Here is a 315-nt window from a genome sequence, read left to right as displayed (position 1 = left end):
TCAGGCTTTCCTGCTGGAAAAAGGAGAGGCTGAAATACTGGGGCTCCTGATGAACGATACTGTCCCATCCAGGTATGGAGATGCAACCCAACCTATGGCAGCAAACCAAAGGAAATCTACTTTTCTCTGCACTGGAATTTTCCTGAGCTGAAGATCTCCGTTTGGTTTTATAACCAGACAGATATCAGTAAGCTACATCTCACTAAAGAAGGGATTTATCTTCTCTTTTAAAAGATTCTCTATATTTTTATCCAGGGGCTGAAGTAGGCAGAAGGGAAACATTGAAAACAGCAAAAGAGAAAAGGCAATTCTGGA

Source organism: Charadrius vociferus, unplaced genomic scaffold (genome assembly GCF_000708025.1).
Source record: "Charadrius vociferus isolate BGI_N301 unplaced genomic scaffold, ASM70802v2 scaffold306, whole genome shotgun sequence".
NCBI classification, from domain to species: domain Eukaryota; kingdom Metazoa; phylum Chordata; class Aves; order Charadriiformes; family Charadriidae; genus Charadrius; species Charadrius vociferus.
This window is presented reverse-complemented; position numbering follows the sequence as displayed.